Below are 19,897 nucleotides of genomic sequence, written 5' to 3' on the forward strand. Positions count from 1 at the left end.
ATCGCGAGGTACTTGACCTCTATATGATACATTTTACAAACATTGCATTCGTTTTTAAAAGACAAACTTTCTTTACATTGAAAGTTGACGGCATGCATACCATTTCATAATATATCCAACTATAATTGACTTAATAATAATCTTGATAATCTCAACGACTCGAATGCAACGTCTTTTGAAATATGTCATGAATGACTCCAAGTAATATTTTTAAAATGAGCAAATGCACAGCGGAAGAATTCCTTGATACCTGAGAATAAACATGCTTTAAAGTGTCAACCAAAAGGTTGGTGAGTTCATTAGTTTATCATAAATATTCATTTCCATTATTTTAATAGACCACAAGAATTTTATTTCCAGTTCTCATAAATACGTCCCATGCATAGAGACAAAAATCATTCATATGGATTGAACACCTGGTAACCGACATTAACAAGATGCATATAATAATATCCCCTATCATTCCGGGAAATCCTTTGGACATGATATAAAACAACATCGAAGTACTAAAGCATCTGGTACTTTGGATGGGGTTCGTCGGGCCCATAGATCTATCTTTAGGATTAGCGTCAATTAGTAGATCGGTTTACTAATTCTTAGGTTACCAATCAAAAAGGGGCATATTAGGCTTCGATCATTCAACCATATAATGTAGTTTCGATTACTTGTGTCTATTTCGTAAAACATTTATAAAAATTGCGCATGTATTCTCAGCCCAAAAATATAAAGGGTAAAAAGGCAAATGAAACTCACCTAATGTATTTTGTAGTAAAAATACATATGACTATATTGAACAATGCAGGGTTGGCCTTGGATTCACGAACCTATATCATTGGTATGTATATATATTAAAACGTATAATCGTAACCGAACAATTTATTATGTCTTAATTTATATATTATTTATTTAATTTGTGTTTATATTCAAAATGGTTATTATTTATATAGTTATATTAATATATACATATTTGTTTAAATGTTATATTTAAAAATTGATAATTTGCTATTTGTAAGTATTTATATAAATAATATTAGTAAATTTGATATATATAGTTATGTGAAATTTTAATATCATTATAGTATCAGTAATAAGTATATTTTATGTACAAAATATTTATCTGCTTAAAAAGGTAATTTTTGAGATTAATAAAGGTAATATTAATAATCGTATTATTTAATAATAATACCTATTTTGATAATAATATTAATAATAACAATAATAATTATAATAGTTACTAGGGTTATAATAACGATAATAATAGTTAGTAACTAAGAATTATATTAGTGGTAATAATAATAACTAATATTCATAATACTTATTAATAATACTAATACTAATAAAATTTTTATTACTTAATGATAATAATATTCTTAATATATCAATAACCTTAGTCATAATAATAATAATACTTGTTCTAAATACTTGTTTTAATATTAGTAATAGTTAATATAATTATAATGACAATAATAATTAACATAAGTAATAATAATAAAAAAATAATAACAATAATAGATAAAAATCAACTACCTCAACAGAATGAGTTTTAAAAAAAATACAGCCCTTGCTCGGGCTCGAACCCTCGACCTTTCATTAACTAAATAACACCCTAGCCATCTGCTCCGCCCATATCTTTCTGATTAATACCAGTTCCATATATATATATATATATAACCCGTATGAAAAACGATCCCATTTTTTTCTTCAATTCTAAACCAAGCAACCACTGATCGAACCAGACACTTATCAATCTTCTTAATTAATCTTTAGGATTTAACTCAGTTATTGAACATTTAGGAATTAACTAAAATTAATTTAAAACAGGAAAAAGAAATAAAATAAATCTCTGTAGCAGACCTTTAAGGTCGTTTATGAACTCAAGCATCAATTTCAATCCTAGAAAATATTTCAGACCTTGACTCCTTCATGTAAAAGATTGCAAATCATCTATATAAACTGTATGAATCGTTAATTTAACTCAAAACACTAAAACAGGATCGAATTTTACCATGAACACTTCATTGACTTTTTATTTTCAAAACTTTGACTCTATTAATTCGAACTCGATTTGAAGAATTAGCATTTGAAACTTTACAGAGAGTTTAAGTAAATAATTTCTAACATCTTCACATTTATAGAATTTAAAATGAGATTCAAATTCGAGGTTTTTGGAAAATTAAGAAGAAACAGAGATATGTGATGTGTTCTTCATTATTTCCGAATTAAATTCGATTTAGTTGAAGCTGTAAATTGTGTTTTTGATTACTAGAAGTGGTAGTAAGTTAAAATGACGTAGCAGTCGATTAAATTGATCAATTAAACAGAAAAAATGGTTCACAATTTTCTTAATCAGACAAAAGGGCACAGAACAATTAATTAAAATAGAATAAGATCGATTCAATTAGTCATCTGATTGGTACTATGAAAAATGAGCTGTAGCAGATTGGAGTAGCAACAAGAACGTAAAAACAGATTGATAGATTATATAAGATTGGATCGTACAATATTTATTCATTTATTTATCTGATATCTATTTATACATATCTGTTATCCTGGTCGTACTCATTATCTGTTACAGACTTCAATTGGATTTTTATGTTGTTTCTATAAAGGGATTGACAAGAGTACAAAGTTAAGAATAGGAGCAGAATAATGATAAGAGAGAAATTAGAAAAAGAGATAGAGACAGGTAACAATTATATATCTGTATGTAATTCGTTATGTATATATATATATATATATATATATATATATATATATATATATATATATATATATATATATATATATATATCTACTTTTAAATGTCTGTTTTTTATCTATTTGTGTTTATATATTTTGTTTAAATATATATATATATATATATATATATATATATATATATATATATATATATATATATATATATATATATATATATATATATCTAGTTCTTAAATTTTTATATTTAGCAATTATAAATATATTATTATTACCAGTAGTTGATAATACTAATATTAATTTTAATAGTGATAATATTATTGATAACGATAGTAATATGGTAATATTGATACTAACAATTTAAATAAATTTTTATTTCTAATAACGATAATCATAATAATAATTTTATTAATGATACTTAAAAATAATATTAATTATAATGATACATGAATATATTAATTTATACTTATCACAATTTTATTTATTTTATATATATCTCATATTAGAAGTAGTGATATTAATAATACAAATTTTTAATATCATTAGTAACGTTAGTAATAATAATAAAAGTAATAATACTAACATTGATATATTATTTACATTTTAACTTGTAATTAATATTTTAACTTTACACTATAGTATAATATAATATTTATCAAATACTATATGTCACAATATATTATAATTATTATTAGAATTCATGTATAGACTCATAATAATATATATGTATAATGGTAATTTATTTATTCTAATTATTATTTTATATTTTTAATTCCTAAGGTTTAAAAATATATTTTATTAATTCAAAACATTATATATATATATATATACATATATATATATATATATATATATATATATATATATATACATATATATATATACATATATATATATATACATATATATATATATATACATATACATATACATATATTTATATTTATATGTACCTATTTAATTACAACTAGTATTCGTGAATCGTCGGAATAGTCAAAGGTTAAATGATTACATAAATATAGTTCAAAATATTTGAGATTTAACTTAACAGACTTTGCTTATCGTGTCAGAATAATATAAAGTTGAAGTTTAAATTTGGTCGGAAATTCCCGGGTCATCACATGAGAATGCATGCAGCTTTGTAAATATTTTACAAAATACACACAAGTACATGAAACTACTTTCTATGGTTGAATGATCAAAGCCGAATATGCCCCTTTTTGCTTGGCAACCTAAGAATTAGTAAACCAGTCTACTAATTGACGCGAATCCTAAAGATAGATCTATTGGGCCCAACAAACCCCATCCGTTGTAGCGGATGCTTTAGTACTTCGAGTTTTTATATCATGTCCAATGGATGTCCCGGAATGATGGGGATGTTCTTATATGCATCTTGTTAATGTCGGTTACCAGGTGTTCACCATATGAATGATTTTTATCTCTATGTATGGGATGATGTTTATGAAAAATGAAAATATGAAATCTTGTGGTCTATTATTACGATTGATAAATATATAGGTTAAATCTATAACTCACCAACATTTTTGTTGACGTTTTAAGCATGTTTATTCTCAGGTAATTGTTAAGAGCTTCCGCTGTTGCATACTAAATTAAGGACAATATTTGGAGTCCATGCTTGTATAATATTGTTTGAAAAACTGCATTCGAAGACATATATTGTTGTGTAATATTATTATAAACCAATATGCAATTGTCGTGTGAGAACGCTATATTTTGATTATCATTATTTGTTAATTGTCGTAATATTTTAAACCTTTATTGATAAAATAAAGGTTGTGGTCGTTTTAAAAATCGAATGCAGTCTTTGAAAAACGTTTCATATAGAGGTCAAAACCTCGTAACGAAATCAATTAATATGGAACGTTTATAATCAATATGAACGGGACATTTCAGTTGGTATCCGAGCGTTGGCCTTAGAGAACCAGAAAATTATATTAGTGTGTCTTACCGAGTTTGTTAGGATGCATTAGTAAGTTTGGACTTCGACCGTGTTTTCTTTAAAAACTATTGCTTAACATTTTTTTTTTGTTAAAAACTATATATTATTAACATGTAAATATTATGTGATACATTAACGTGTTTGATATTGTGTGATAGATGTCTACCTCTAGTACAAATTCCATCGACTCACCTAATAATAATGAAGAGTCGAATATATTTTGGGAAGATTCACAAATTCCCAAGGAAGAACCGGAAGAGGAAGAACCGGAAGAGGAAGAACCGGAAGAGGAGGAACCGAAAGAGGAGGAACCGGAAGAAGAGGAACTGGAAGAAGAAGAGGTTTTAGAGGTTGAAATATTAATACCTACAGTAAAACGATTAAATAAAAGAAAATCCTCAACCAATGGACCAAAGTTAAAAATGGTCAATGGTGTTTCCGCCAAGGAAGCAAAATATTGGGAAAATTACCAATTTTCTGATGAATCAGATCCCGATGAGGATTTTGATGATGTTATAGAAATTACCCCAACTCAATTTAATAAGGCAAAATAGAATAATAAGGGAAAGGGCATCAAAATAGAGAAACATGATTCCGACCCTGATGAACTTTATATGTATCGTAAACGCCCGTGTTTCTTAGATTTTAACAATAATCCGAGATCATCTAGGCCACCAGGTTTTTCTAAACCATTTGTGAAAATGACGGCTCGTATTAGAGGATCACCATGTATCCCTAGGAAATTAGCCAAACGAACTAAGTCCGAAGAAGAAGAAACGAGTGAGTCGGAATAAAGAGTTGTAATCATGCTGTGTAAGATATGTATTGTAGTGTGTTTGTATTTTTATGTTATATGTAAAAATTGCTTGTATTGTTTGTTAATTACCTTTTACGAATCGAATCCTTGTTTATTTTACAGTATAAAAACAAAAATGGACGTTAAGGATAGACAACCAAAAATTTTAGAAGACCTACCAGGAGATATGATTGATGAAATCTTGTCTAGAGTCGGGCAGAATTCATCAACACAATTAATTACGGCAAAATTAGTTTGTCAAACGTTTGAAAGACATTCCAGGCATGCCTTAGTATATAAAAGGCTTTCCTTTGAAAGATGGGGTATATCACATTGGGGAGACTTTAAGTTACGCCAAGTTTTCTTTAAGGCATTTAGTGCTGGAAACCCAGATGCAATTTTACGCTACGGGTTACGAACCTATTTTGACTCAACATATCTCAAAATAGGACTTCGTTCTTTAGAAAGAGCTTCTAACATGCAACATAAAGAAGCATGTTATGTTTACGGGTTAATAATATTCGCTTCTCATCAAATTGAAAAAAAGAACATTGGGTTGCAACTTTTAAATAAAACATTTCTACAAGTGACGGACTCGGTAGTTGAGGTGAGAAACAAGGTTTTTAGATTGTTACGGGGTTGTTGGGCATTACGAAACCCTCGTCCTTTTGACAACGTTACAACATGCTCCCTAGCTAGCGGTCATAATGGTTATCTGTCACATAATCAAGGATGGGAAATAATATTAGTACAACCAGAATGCATGACTTGTTTCTGGACTTATGAATTACGTGTCTTTATTTCTTTTGCTGAAAGGCTTGCATATTAACTAGAATTACCTTTATAACTGTTGAGTAGCAAGTTATTATGTGCTATATTTTATCCTATATGTATAATAGTGGTATTGTATGTTTGTAAAATATTGTATGAAAGTTTGAATGTGAAATATTATTGTAATAAGTTTTTCATATAGAAGCGTAGTAGTTGAGTTGTATAGTAGCTACTAAGTATGAACTTAACGGGTAGGTACTACCCGAATTAAAACTATAAAATGCTAATATGACGAAAAAGCTTTTATAAATAAGTTCATATTATGCTACGAAATACTATTAACTACTCTTAAATTCTATATGATTAACTCAATTCTTTTGGCTATTTTTGAAGGAAATGACACCGACGACTCGTCAGAACTTGAACATGAGTGAGGAAGACTTTCGTGTTTTTCTTGCTGCAAACATAGCCGCCGTGCAGGCCGCAATGCAAAATAACAACAATAACTCTGGTTCTAGCAGTGGAACTAATTCCACAAGAAATCGTGTAGGATGCTCCTACAAAGAATTCACTGCCTGCAAACCTTTAGAATTTGATGGTACTGAGGGTCTAATCGGATTGAAACGGTGGACCGAGAAGGTTGAATCGGTGTTTGCCATAAGTAAATCTACTGAAGAAGACAAAGTAAAGTACGCTACGCATACCTTCACAGGTACGGCGTTAACATGGTGGAATACCTATCTCGAGCAGATAGGACAAGATGCTGCTTACCCACTATCGTGGTCAGCATTCAAGCAATTGATGAACGAGCAGTATCGTCCCAGAAATGAGGTCAATAAGCTCAAGGTAGAGCTTATAGGATTACGAACGCAAGGTTTCGATATCACCACGTACGAATGACGATTCACAGAATTGTGCCTATTGTGTCCCAGAACGTTCGAAGACGAAGAAGAGAAGATCGACGCACTTGTAAAAGGGTTACCGGAAAGGATTCAAGAAGATGTGAGTTCACACAAGCCCGCCTCCATACAAAAGGCAAGTCGAATGGCTCACAAATTAGTGAACCAGATCGAAGGAAGGATTAAAGAGCAGGAAACTGAAGAGGCTAACATGAAACAAGTCAAGAGAAAGTGGGAAGAAACCAATGACAAGAGTCACCAATACAACAACAACAATCACAACCACAATCGCAATAACTATCCCAACAACCGCAACATCAATCGCAACAACAACTTCAATAAACGTCCCAACAACTACAATAACCGTTCCAACAACAATAACAACAACAACAACAACAACAACAACGGCAACAACAATGCCAATCCCAACAACAATCTCAATAACAACAATGGCAACAAAAACCAAAAACAACCATGCCAAAGATGTGAAGAGCATCACCCGGGGTTTTGCACGACATTTTGCAACAGGTATAAAAGAAATGGTCATAGTGCAAAGAAGTGCGAGATCTACGGACCAATGCATAACATAACTAAAAGAACAAATAATGTCGGAACAAATAACACCGCCATAGTTAGTTTTGGATGTGGAAAACCGGGCCACTTTAGTAGAAATTTCCCGAATCAGGGGAATACTAATGGGCAGGGCCGCAGAAGAGTTTTCAATATTAATACGGCAGAAGCACAGGAAGACCCGGAGCTTGTTACGGGTACGTTTCTCATTGACAATAAATCTGCTTATTTTTTATTTGATTCGGGTGCCGATAGAGGCTATATGAGTAGAGATTTTTGTGCTAAACTAAGTTGCTCACCGACGCCCTTGGATAATAAATTTTTACTCGAATTAGCAAACGGTAAATTAATTACAGCAAATAATATATGTCGGAATCGAGAAATTAAACTGGTTAGCGAAACATTTAAGATTGACTTGATACCAGTAGAGTTAGGGAGTTTTGATGTGATAATCGGTATGGACTGGTTAAAAGAAGTGAAAGCAGAGATCGTTTGTTACAAAAATGCAATTCGCATTATACGAGAAAAAGGAAAACCCTTAATGGTGTACGGAGAAAAGAGCAACGCGAAGTTAAATCTTATTAGTAACCTGAAGGCACAAATACTAATAAGAAAAGGTTGCTATGATGTGCTAGCACACGCCGAGAAAGTCAATTCCAAAGAAAAGAACATCAATGATGTTCCCGTCGCAAAAGAATTTCCCAATGTATTTCCGAAAGAATTACCGGGACTACCTCCACACCGATCCGTTGAATTTCAAATAGACCTTGTACCGGGAGCTGCACCAATAGCTCATGCTCCATACAGACTCGCACCCAGCGAAATGAAGGAACTTTAGAGTCAATTACAAGAACTTTTAGAACGTGGTTTCTTTCGACCAAGCACATCACCGTGGAGAGCTCCTGTTTTGTTTGTCAAGAAGAAGGATGGTACATTTAGGTTATGTATCAACTACCGAGAGTTGAACAAACTTACCATCAAGAACCGCTACCCACTACCGAGAATCGACAACTTATTTGATCAACTACAAGGCTCGTCGGTTTATTTGAAGATTGATTTACGTTCTGGGTATCATCAAATGCGGGTGAAGGAGGATGATATTCCAAAGACTACTTGTAGGACGCGTTATGGTCATTACGAGTTTATGGTTATACTGTTTGGGTTGACTAACGCATCGGCTGTGTACATGGACCTCATGAACCGAGTGTGTGGACCATACCTTGATAAGTTTGTCATTGTTTTCATCGATGACATACTTATTTACTCAAAGAATGACCAAGAGCACGAAGAACATTTGAGAAAAGTGTTAGAGTTGTTAAGAAAAGAAAAACTGTACGCTAAGTTTTCAAAGTGTGCATTTTGGTTGGAAGAAGTTCAATTTCTCGGAAACATAGTGAACAAAGAAGGTATTCAGGTGGATCTAGCAAAGGTTGAAACCGTTGAAAAGTGGGAAACCTCGAAAACTCCGAAACATATACTCCAATTTTTAGGACTAGCTGGTTACTACAGAAGATTCATCCAAGATTTTTCCAAAATAGCAAAACCCTTGACTGCATTAACGCATAAAGGGAAGAAATTTGAATGGAAAGATGAACAAGAGAAAACGTTTCAATTGTTGAAGAAAAATTTAACTACGGCACCTATATTGTCATTACCTGAAGGGAATGATGATTTTGTGATATATTGTGACGCCTCAAAGCAAGGTCTCGGTTGTGTATTAATGCAACGAACTAAAGTAATTGCTTATGCGTCTAGACAATTGAAGATTCATGAGCAGAATTATACGACGCATGATTTGGAATTAGGCGCGGTTGTTTTTGCATTAAAGACTTGGAGCACTACTTATATGGGGTCAAAAGTATTATATATACCGACCACAAAAGTCTTCAACACATATTTAATTAGAAACAACTGAACATGAGGCAGCGCATGTGGATTGAATTGTTGAATGATTACGACTTTGAGATTCGTTACCACCCGAGGAAGGCAAATGTGGTAGCCGACGCCTTGAGCAGATCGGAAAGAGAACCCATTCGAGTAAAAGCTATGAATATAATGATTCGCACTAACCTTACTACTCAAATAAAGGAGGCGCAACAAGGAGTTTTAAAAGAGGGAAATTTAAAGGATGAAATACCCAAAGGATCGGAGAAGCATCTTAATATTTGGGAAGACGGAACCCGGTATAGGGCTGAAAGAATTTGGGTACCAAAATTTGGAGATATGAGAGAAATGGTACTTAGAGAAGCTTATAAAACCAGATACTCAATATATCCTGGAACGGGGAAGATGTACAAGGATCTCAAGAAACATTTTTGGTGGTCGGGTATGAAAGCTGATGTTGCTAAATACGTAGGAGAATGTTTAATGTGTTCTAAGGTCAAAGCGGAGCATCAGAAACCATCAGGTCTACTTCAACAACCCGAAATCCCAGAATGGAAATGGGAAAATATTACCATGGATTTCATCACTAAATTGCCAAGGACTGCAAGTGGTTTTGATACTATTTGGGTAATAGTTGATCGTCTCACCAAATCAGCACACTTTCTGCCAATAAGAGAAGATGACAAGATGGAGAAGTTAGCACGACTGTATTTGAAGGAAGTCGTCTCCAGACATGGAATACCAATTTCTATTATCTCTGATAGGGATGGCAGATTTATTTCAAGATTCTGGCAGACATTACAGCAAGCATTAGGAACTCGTCTAGACATGAGTACTGCCTACCATCCACAAACTGATGGGCAGAGCAAAAGGACGATACAGATGCTTGAAGACATGCTACGAACATGTGTTATTGATTTTGGAAACAGTTGGGATCGACATCTACCGTTAGCAGAATTTTCCTACAATAACAGCTACCATTCAAGCATTGAGATGGCACCGTTCGAAGCACTCTATGGTAGAAAGTGTAGGTCTCCGATTCGTTGGAGTGAAGTGGGGGATAGACAGATTACGGGTCCGAAGATAATACAAGAAACTACCGAGAAGATCATCCAAATTCAACAACGGTTGAAAACCGCCCAAAGTCGACAAAAGAGCTACGCTGACATTAAAAGAAAAGATATAGAATTCAAAATTGGAGAGATGGTCATGCTTAAAGTTTCACCTTGGAAAGGTGTTGTTCGATTTGGTAAAAGAGGGAAATTAAATCCAAGGTATATTGGACCATTCAAGATTATTGATCGTGTCGGACCAGTATCTTACCGACTTGAGTTACCTCAACAACTCGCGACTGTACATAACACTTTCCACGTCTCGAATTTGAAGAAATGTTTTGCTAAAGAAGATCTCACTATTCCGTTAGACGAAATACAAATCAACGAAAAACTTCAATTCATCGAAGAACCCGTTGAAATAATGGATCGTGAGGTTAAAAGACTTAAGCAAAACAAGATACCAATTGTTAAGGTTCGATGGAATGCTCGTAGGGGACCCGAGTTCACCTGGGACCGTGAAGATCAGATGAAGAAGAAATACCCGCACCTATTTCTAGAAGATTCGTCAACACCTTCAACAGCTTAAAATTTCGGGACGAAATTTATTTAACGGGTAGGTACTGTAGTGAACCGAACTTTTTCATGATTATATATATTAAATGAAGTTGATATTTATATGATTAAGTGTTTTCAACATGTTAAGCAATCAAACTTATTAGAACTTGATTAATTGAAATGAGTTTCATGTAGACAATTGACCACCCAAGATTGACCGGCGATTCACGAACGTTAAAACTTGTAACAAATATATGATGACATATATATGGATATATATATATATATATATATATATATATATATATATATATATATATATATATAGTTAACATGATATTATGATAAGTAAGTATCTCATTAGGTATTTTAACAATGAGTTATATACATAAAAGTGAGACTATTGAATAAAGACACTCGAAACGATATATATAACGATTATCGTTATAACAACGTTTAATTAAAATATACATATGTATTGAATTAAGATATGAAAACACTATGTTTAACATGATCAAAATAATAATTAATTATATCATTAAGTGTATTAACAATGAACTACATATGTAAAAACAAGACTACTAACTTAAGGATTTCAAAACGAGACATATATGTAACGATTATCGTTGTAACGACATTTAAATGTATATATATCATATTAAGATATATTAATACATCATAATATCATGATAATGTAATAATTTAACATCTCAATAGATATAATAAACAATAGGTTAACAACATTTAACAAGATCGTTAACTTAAAGGTTTCAAAACAACACTTACATATAACGACTAACGATGACTTAACGACTCGGTTAAAATGTATATACATGTAGTGTTTTAATATGTATTTATACATTTTTGAAAGATTTCAAGACACTAATCAAAGTACTCCTACTTAACAAAAATGATTACAATTACATCCTCTTTCATTTTCATCAACAATTCTACTTGTATGCACTCGTATTTGTACTCGTACAATACACAGCTTCTAAACGTATTTACTATTGGTATATACACTCCAATGATCAGCTCTTAGCAGCCCATGTGAGTCACCTAACCATGTGGGAACCATCATTTAACATCTAGCATGAAATATCTCACAAAATTACAAACTAATGTGACCTTAAATGAAGACCTAAATCACGTTTTTCATCATCATCATTATCACTTTCATTTTTCAACATTCATGCACCAAACACATCTCTCTCTTGTTCCCTCTTGATGTTCTAAGTGTTCTTCATAATTCCCTTAATAATCTACATCAATCTAGCTCATATATCCTAACCTATATCAACTTATAAAACAACTACTCAAGAAAACTTCAAGAATACTTTCATGTTTGCAAGACTACTTTCATGCTTTCTAATCCATTTCAAGTGATCATTCAATCTCAAGAAATCTTTCTTATTTACAGTAAGATATCTTTCTAATTCAAGGTAATACTCATACTCAAACTTTGATTCAATTTCTATAACTATAACAATCTTATTTCGAGTAGAAATCTTACTTGAACTTGTTTTCGTGTCATGATTCTACTTCAAGAACTTTCAAGCCATCCAAGGATCCTTTGAAGCTAGATCTATTTTTCTCATTTCCAGTAGGTTTATCCAGAAAAATTGAGGTAGTAATAATGTTCATAACATCATCGAATCATTTATATAAAACTATCTTATTCGAAGGTTTAAACTAGTAATCACTAGAACATAGTTTAGTTAATTCTAAACTTGTTCGCAAACAAAAGTTAATCCTTTTAAATTGACTTTTAAAATCAACTAGACACATTTCCTATATCTATATGATATGCTAACTTAATGATTTAAAACCTGAAAACACAAAAAACACCGTAAAACCGGACATACGCCGTTGTAGTAACACCGCGGGCTGATTTGGGTTAGTTAATTAAAAACTATGATAAACTTTGATTTAAAAGCTATTCTTCTGGAAAAATGATTTTTCTTATGAACATGAAACTATATATAAAAATAATGGTTAAACTCAAAGTGGAAGTAGGTTTTTCAAAATGGTCATCTAGACGTCGTTCTTTCGACTGAAATGACTACCTTTACAAAAACGACTTCTAATCTGTATTTTCGACTACAAACTTATACTTTTTCTGTTTAGATTCATAAACTTAAGTTCAATATGAAACCATAGCAACTTGAATCACTCAAAACGGATTTAAAACGAAGAAATTATGGGTAAAACAAGATTGGATAATTTTGCTTGTTGTAGCTACGTGAAATTTGTAACAAATCTATACAAATCCTAACTTAATTAACTTATATAGTATTATACATGTATTCTAACATATATTATGTAATCTTGGGATACCATAGACACGAATACAATGATTTGACATATCATATCGACCCATCTATATATATATTTCGGAACAACCATAGACACTCTATATGCAGTAATGTTGGAGTTAGCTATACAGGGTTGAGGTTGATTCCAAAATATTATATATACTTTGAGTTGTGATCTAGCCTGAGACTTGTATACACGAGGTCGTGGATTGATTCGAGATAATATATATTACTTTATTTCTGTACATCTAACTGTGAACAACTAGTTGTAGGTTACTAACGAGGACTGCTGACTTAACATACTCAAATCATTAAAACGTAATAAAAAAGGATGTAATTATATTTTGATCATACTTTGATACATATGTACATATTTGTTATAGGTTCGTGAATCAACCCGTGGCCAAGTCTTACTTCCCGACTAAGTAAAAATCTGTGAAAGTGAGTTATAGTCCCACTTTTAAAATCTAATATTTTTTGATGAGAATACATGCAGCTTTGTAAATATTTTACAAAATAGACACAAGTACATGAAACTACTTTCTATGGTTGAATGATCGAAGCCGAATATGCCCCTTTTTGCTTGGTAACCTAAGAATTAGTAAACCAGACTACTAATTGACGCGAATCCTAAAGATAGATCTATTGGGCCCAACAAACCCCATCCGTTGTAGCGGATGCTTTAGTACTTCGAGTTTTTATATCATGTCCGATGGATGTCCCGGAATGATGGGGATATTCTTATATGCATCTTGTTAATGTCGGTTACCAGGTGTTCACCATATGAATGATTTTTATCTCTATGTATGGGATGATGTTTATGAAAAATGAAAATATGAAATCTTGTGGTCTATTATTACGATTGATAAATATATAGGTTAAACCTATAACTCACCAACATTTTTGTTGACGTTTTAAGCATGTTTATTCTCAGGTAATTGTTAAGAGCTTCCGCTGTTGCATACTAAATTAAGGACAAGATTTGGAGTCCATGCTTGTATAATATTGTTTGAAAAATTGCATTCGAAGACATATATTGTTGTGTAATATTATTGTAAACCAATATGTAATTGTCGTGTGAGAACGCTATATTTTGATTATCATTATTTGTTAATCGTCATAATATTTTAAACCTTTATTGATAAAATAAAGGTTGTAGTTGTTTTAAAAATCGAATGCAGTCTTTGAAAAACGTCTCATATAGATGTCAAAACCTCGTAACGAAATCAATTAATATGGAACGTTTATAAGTAATATGAACGGGACATTTCACGTACGCTGTTGCTTTTAAAGGATGCTTATATGTCATTTCATTTGACGATGGTATGTAGGAGGCAAAGCATTAAAATTATTTGTTAGCGTTTTGGTTTTTGATTCATTTTTTATCAAATCATTTGTGGTTCACCTAGATGGTATGTGGTTCACCTTTTATTATCAAATCATTTAAAGTATGATCATATGTCATTTCATTATAATGTAAATTCGATATTGTTCTTATGAAATTGCTTGATAAAAAACATATGTAATCATTACCCATTCTAAAAAGACCACAAAATAAAGAATGTATTCCAGGTGTTCGACGAAATGTCCCATATATGGCTTAAAATGTTTTTAGAGTTAGTGAAATAATGTTCTGATTTTGTTGCAGATGTATCACATATAGAATAAAAAGTACTACATTGATGAATTTAGAAGATACATCAAAAATTGTTGCATCAGTGCACAAAGAAAAGGCACAGTGATGTTGTTCCATACGGTATGTTAATTCATTTAAACCTCATTTTGTTTTTAGGAGGGATGATTAATAATATGTCGGAGTTTTGGCCCAATGATTATGAGTTAAAATTTTGAACCGATTTTGTAACATATAAGCTATTAATTGACCATTTCAATAATAATGAATGTTGATTAACACATGTTTTGTAATTTTTATCTAATGGTGAGGATGGAATTCAGATTAATGATTGAGGAAGATGATCTAAGCGAATCTGTTGAGGAGACTTGAGTTTTTGGCACTTTTGAGGTTTGTGTAATATATATATATATATATATATATATATATATATATATATATATATATATATATATATATATATATATATATATATATATATATATATATATTCGGTAAATACAAGCTACATGTTCCAGATTATAGCTAGTGTATTTATACTCCTGGCGTATGGTTTGCTGCAAGATTTTTAAATTTTGTCTCATCGTGTTTGGTTCTTGAAATGGTTCTTAGAAGGTGGAGTATTCTGATAATAGTCATAAGTATATTTTTTGATGGCATAAAGATGATTTAAATATTTTAGAAAGTTAGTACATGCTTGAATCTTAACTTTGATTTTGTGTTTTGGTTGGGGATTTTGATCCACTTGTTGGTGTGGCGGGTTGTTTAACAGGTCAAATCTGTTAGTATTTTAGTTTGTCTGTCTTTACTTTGAAACCCTTACCACTTATTTTTGCAATAAAGATTTAACGCACAGTATATGAACATATAGGTAAACATAATATTATTAGTTTGTTGCACTAATGATCAAGATATCTGAATTAAGGAGTTTTGGTGGTTCTATATTTGTACAAGTCAAAATTACACTGCAAGATTATCATCGCCTATAACTATTATGACCCACTTGACGACCCACTTGACCTATTCCCGTTTTAAGGTAATCTCTTAGCTGACCCTTTTGATTGTTTGAGATAAAATATAATCAGAATCAACCAATTCATAAGTTAATGGGTCAAAATTGCACCTCTCTTGGGTGTAAAGTACCATAGTTTAGAACCGAGACATCAATAAGATCAATATTTGGGATATCTATAGTTCTGATACATTTTATTATATTAAAAAATGTTTAAACAAATATGACTATGGCACTAATGAGTCCCTTATCTAACCGTTCTACCCGTTCGACATGTTCATAAGTATATGGGTGGAATTGTCACATCTTTAATATAATGACGCATTTAAAGGATATATATTCATTTTCTTATCATTGTATAAATAAATAATAATACTGTCAATTATGCAGATATCAAAGTTAATATACACAAAGCTGATAGATACAAATTTAGGAAATGCTATTTTGGCATTAGGATCAAATGCAAAGGTTGGAGGGCGCATGAAGTCAAGAAAATCCGTGCTCAAACCCTGATTCAAAGTCCGTGCAACAGTCTTGGCCAACTCATAGGATGGGTTGAAAGCTTGATTATGGCTTCCATGACCTGAGATTTAGACAGACAACGTGTTGGTTAACCTTTGTAATAAAAATTAGCATGTTAATAGCAAGATGAGTGATTTGATAGCTCTGTATGCCCTGGGTTCCAAATGAAGGAAAATTATCAGACTAACAAGGCGCATGACTTTTTATTTATTTATTATTATTAATATTATTTTTTTTTTGCCTTTTTGCAAATATTTTATGTTGCTACTTCACACGCGTTATGGCTATAATTAGTTTGTGGATGTCCAAAAACTTAAAATATTTATCCACTATAAATTTCCTACCGGGTACGTTAGTTTTCTATTTTGCGGATATATAAAAAGAGCATTATCAATTCAATGAAGCTCCACCAAGACCAATGGCATACCTAGAATGTTTATGTTAAAGATGCATGCACCCGTTGCTGATTTTATGAAGCAACCATGTGAAACAAAAATTATTACTCCGTATTATTTTAGGCCAATAGGGAATTATTTTTAAAGGATTTAAGGGTTACAATACACAAGTGCGTAGACATGAGCAATGTAACCATTCATCTCAAGAACAATTACTGCTGCTTTGATATCCTAATTATTGTTCCTCTTTTGTTCTGGTAACAAAATCAGGAATAAGTGGCTTAACGTTGCTCTGTATAGAGAACATGTAGAATAGTAGGTACTATGATCATTAAATCGCATCCTTTGATAAAAAGTATGATCTCTTGCCAAATCATTAGTAGCATCTACATGGAGTGTAAAACGTATGTGATGATTTACAAATGCAGGGAGTTGTAATATTTGGTAAAAACTAAGTTAAGTGAGCGAATAGATTCAGTCTGATTTGTGCAACCTTTGTGAAACTTATTACATGCGGATCTTTGAAGTCATAATCAAGACAAGTTAAAAGGATCAACCGAAACACTATAATAAATATGTTTAGACATTGTAATTTTTATTTTTATTTTTATTTTTTATCAATCTAAAGTTGCTTGTGTACATACGGAGGTAACTAAATGATAGATACATATAGTTACTTAAATTTATAACTAAACCACGACAAATTTTCTCTTAAGATCTCGCGAAATACATTCTCGTAAGGATGTATGATGTCATTTGTAAACCAAGAGTCGAGATAAAACGTTAACGTGTTAGTATGATAAATTGTATACGGGAAACTATTTTGAAATGGTTGTGTACTTGGATGCTATTCGGACCTAACTTATAAAAAAAAAATGTGCTTCGCTTTTGGTAAACGGAATTGGGGTTGTTTCAATTATTCAAAGTTTCACCGATTTCTCATTAAGCACAACGTGTTCGCATGCAAACAACTAGTCATATCTCTCAACATAAGAATCATGGAATTTAGAAAATCTCCAGATTAATGTATCAGATAATTACCACGTTGTCTAATCATTTATAGAATTCGAGATATAGCTAATTTACACAATGGCATTTTCAGCATGCGCAGTCAAAGCAAAACGGTCATAAGTATTTCATAAAAACTCAAAACACTTTCATTCAAGCTGGAAAATTTAGATAACAAGTAAACTATCACCTGTAATGTTTTGAAAACTTTTGGTCTAGTCAATTGGTGCAGTTTATTCTCTAAAGTCTGACGTAGCAGTTTGGAGAACAAACCAGAAACACGTTTTTGCAACAATCATATCTAACACATGACAACTCAAAACATGTTGATACAAATTAAAGATTCTCCCTATACATGTCCTACAACATCAGTCAAAAGATGAGTTCTTATCTGTAATGACCCGTCCTAATCCACCTGGACGAAGTCTTCAACATATGGTCCCATTGCGAGGTACTGACCTCTATATGCCATGTACGACTCCAAGTAATATCGTTAGAATGAGCAAATGCACAGCGGAAGATTTCTTTAATAACTGAGAATAAACATGTTTTAAAAGTGTCAACCAAAAGGTTGGTGAGTTCATAGGTTTATCATAAACAATAAAATTCATAATTTTGATAGACCACAAGATTTAAATGTGCATGGTACAAATGGGCCCGAATCCTACACCCACCTGTAATGTACATGCGATTTCCTTTAAATATAGTACACATATCTCGTGTACGAAATCATTTTTTCAAAATGTTTAATAACCGTACACATATCTCGTGTACAAAATATCATACACATAGCCTGTGTATAAAAATCATTCTCTCGATATATAACATTCACTTTGCTTTCTTTGCTTGGCTTGGTAACCGACCTTAACATTTAATGCGCATCAATCATATCCCCAAAATAACAGAACTTTCAGTCTGTAATAAATATATAAACCTCGAAGTACTAAACACCACGCCCACTAGCTCTTCCGTCTAGTGAACATTCTGGGTGGGGGTGTTAAACCCGGTAGCTACCTTTAGGATTCGCGTAAATTAGGGGCCATACATGTTTCCTAATTCTTAGGTTACCAAGCTGTAATAATCAAGGGGAAATATTCACATCAATTAGTGGTAATTATAACGTCCAACTAATTCAATCATAATCAACAGAACTTCTGTCTGTATAATAATTCATTCGAGGAATGTTTTGCTTGTGTCTATCTCGTCAAACATTTATAAAAGCATCTCATGTATTCTCAGTCCAAAAATATAGATTTCAAAGGTATTTAATAAAACAGTTGTAAAAACAGCGCATGTATTCTCAGTCCTAAAAATGTAAAGAGTAAAAGGGAATCAAATGAACTCACGATACGATATTTTGTAGTAAAAATATGCATACGACGGAACTGAACAATGCAAGGTTGGCCTCGGATTCACGAACCTATATCAATTATGTATATTAACACATATAATAACAACTAACAAGTTTATATATATATATATATATATATATATATATATATATATATATAATATATATATATATATATATATATATATATATATATATATATATATATATATATATATATATATATAATTTACATATCATATTACTAAATAAGTTATATTTATCCTATCTTCTTTAAGTAGTAATTATTTATTTCTATAATACATTTATTAAAATTAATATAATAAATAATAAATACTTATGAAAGTAGTTTAATAATATAATATTTATCATTTATCATAATTGTGACAACCCGGAAATTTCCAATCAAATTTAAACTTAATCTTTATTTTGATTTCGAAGATTCACGAACAAATAATTCTAAATATATATATA

The 19,897-nt window shown here is 31.4% G+C and overlaps 1 long non-coding RNA gene across 1 annotated transcript; it reads left to right on the forward strand.

The window, feature by feature from the left end:
* The first annotated feature begins 14,870 nt into the window (after positions 1–14,870).
* Positions 14,871–16,821, forward strand: LOC139891724 (uncharacterized). The gene is made up of 4 exons (XR_011773813.1): positions 14,871–14,914; positions 15,151–15,258; positions 15,459–15,525; positions 16,538–16,821. It is a non-coding gene; the product is annotated as an uncharacterized lncRNA (long non-coding RNA).
* The last annotated feature ends 3,076 nt before the right edge of the window (positions 16,822–19,897 follow it).

Source organism: Rutidosis leptorrhynchoides, chromosome 2, assembly GCF_046630445.1.
Source record: "Rutidosis leptorrhynchoides isolate AG116_Rl617_1_P2 chromosome 2, CSIRO_AGI_Rlap_v1, whole genome shotgun sequence".
NCBI classification, from domain to species: Eukaryota; Viridiplantae; Streptophyta; class Magnoliopsida; order Asterales; family Asteraceae; genus Rutidosis; species Rutidosis leptorrhynchoides.